General features: G+C 35.7%; 1 non-coding gene across 1 annotated transcript; it reads right to left on the bottom strand.

Moving 5' to 3' along the window:
- Positions 1–650: 650 nt before the first annotated feature.
- Positions 651–754, bottom strand: LOC150041678 (U6 spliceosomal RNA). The gene has a single exon (XR_016534000.1). It is a non-coding gene; the product is annotated as a U6 spliceosomal RNA (small nuclear RNA).
- Between the last annotated feature and the right edge of the window lie 1,456 nt (positions 755–2,210).

Raw genomic sequence — 2,210 nt, 5'->3', positions numbered from 1 at the left:
ATAGGCAGGGAAATAGGCTTTTTATTTTTGTCAGTACCAAGCGTCCTGCTTGTGTCTTGACTGACTCATTGAGAACTGTCACCCCTCCCAATCTTCCACCCACGCAGTAGGGACAAAATCAGGGCCACCCCCATATTGCCCATCAATAGGGCATGGCCGGTGACTGTGAAACCTCTGATTTGGTTCAAGTGTTCCTCACTATCCAAACCTAGAAATGAAAATTCCTAAGCATGGCTCCTAGGCATTTCAAATATTGGAGTTGGCGTGGCCTGGCTTATGTGGCTAATTATAAATGAGGGCTGGTGAGGAAAGACAGGGCAAGGGACAAGATGTTAACAAATGAAATACAACCTCGGAGACTCTGCCTTTGGTTCTTGATGTGTTGTATGTGTACATATTTTTATCATTATTTACAGAATACTTTATTAGTTTCTGTAATCAAATCCACATAGATAAGACCTTACATAATGTGTCTTAACCCCTGTACAAATGGGAAAACATGAAGCTTAACATTTCTAGACCAATATGGCTATTAATTTTTGTACAATGCCAAGTCAACAAGGTAAATTGGGATACTTTTTCCAAAGTAGATAGTACAGTAAAGTTTCCAAAAATTCAAATTATACATATATATATGCATATATATAAATTAAAATGTGAAATGCTTCACGAATTTGAATGTCATCCTTGCAGAGGGGCCATGCTAGTGTCGGTATCATTCCAGTTTTAGTATATGTGCGCCTGAAGTGAGCACATGTACATATATTGTTAATACTTTTTTGAAATTGTTCTGTTGAAGTGTTATGTTTAAAAAAAACGGTGCCAGATCCTGCAGTCAGTCAAACTTGATGAATTTCACAAAGTGAGCACATCTGTATAAACAGAATACAGATTGAGAAACACTTACTTTGATTTAAAATTGTGTGTTCTGTATGAATATGCCATGACTGAATTATCTATTCTTGATGGGTATTTGCAGTATGTTCAGTGTGAATACAACTGCTATGAACATTTCAGTACCTGTCTACTGAGGTCTACCTACTTGTGCATCACATAGCAAACAGGACACATTCTAGGATATAGTTCCTGACGCAATATCATCTTATGCAGCTATGGACATAAGCATAGGGGCTGAGTGTTGACAGTATGACGTACTCTTTCTTCATTATGTTCCTTGGACCTTGAAGGGAATAAACAGGGAGTATTCATCAATTTGAACCAACTTGAGACATTTATTCCTGGACATCTCTGGGTATATATCTCAAAAAACTGACTAGAATATACATAAGTAAAGAATTCCTACAATCCTTATGAAAAGATAGGTGTCCCAACAGAAAATCTGGCCAAAAGATGTGACAAAATATGCACACATGTGTACATACATACATACACACAACATACATATATTACAAATAAATTCGGAGTATTGCCTTTTTCACTCTTGATTTTTGTAAACAAAAAGTATTAGTTACAATGAAATCTAATTTATAATTTGTATATAGTTTGTGTGTTCTGCGCTCCCATTTACGCTATTATTAAGATGTTCTCCTACAAAATGTACTCCTTTTACCATTTAACATGTCCCCTAGAATTGGTTTGAGAAGATTGTATGAGGAAGGGATCACAATATGCTTTTTCTATATGATATTCAATTGATCAATTCAATTGCTTAATAACTCATGAAGAACATAATGTTTTCTACAAATCAGTTCACTCTATGTACAGATCAAATTCTGGATTCTTTTTTCTGTTAATTTCTAACTTGACATTTTATTGTCCTTGCATAAATATGAAATTGTCATATTTATTATTCTTAATATCAAATCTTAATATGAAATATTTGAAGCATGCTTGAATTTGTAATTGGGAATTTGTTGAATCTGTGAGTCAAGTTAAGGATAGTTACTATATTTACAGTATTTTGTCTCCCATCCCAGGAATATTGGGAAATCTATCTTTCTGTTCAGATCTTTAAGATTTTGATTTTGAGGTTATCTTGCTTTAAGGGAACTTACTCAGGAGGTGGAGACATGGAGGATCACATTTCAAAGCCAGCTAACACGGGAAAGTTCACATGACTCCATCTCCAATTAACTAGCAAAAACCAGGCCTGGGGGGCAGGAGTTTGTCGTAGTGGTAGAGTGCTTGCCTAGCATGCACGAAGACCCAGGTTCTATTCCTTGGTACAAATACATAGAAAAAAGCCGAAA

This window comes from Megascapheus bottae, chromosome X (genome assembly GCF_031878675.1).
Source record: "Megascapheus bottae isolate mThoBot1 chromosome X, mThoBot2.hap1, whole genome shotgun sequence".
Classification (NCBI taxonomy): domain Eukaryota; kingdom Metazoa; phylum Chordata; class Mammalia; order Rodentia; family Geomyidae; genus Megascapheus; species Megascapheus bottae.
The sequence above is the reverse complement of the archived record's forward strand: the minus strand, read 5'-3'. Positions and strand labels throughout refer to the sequence as shown.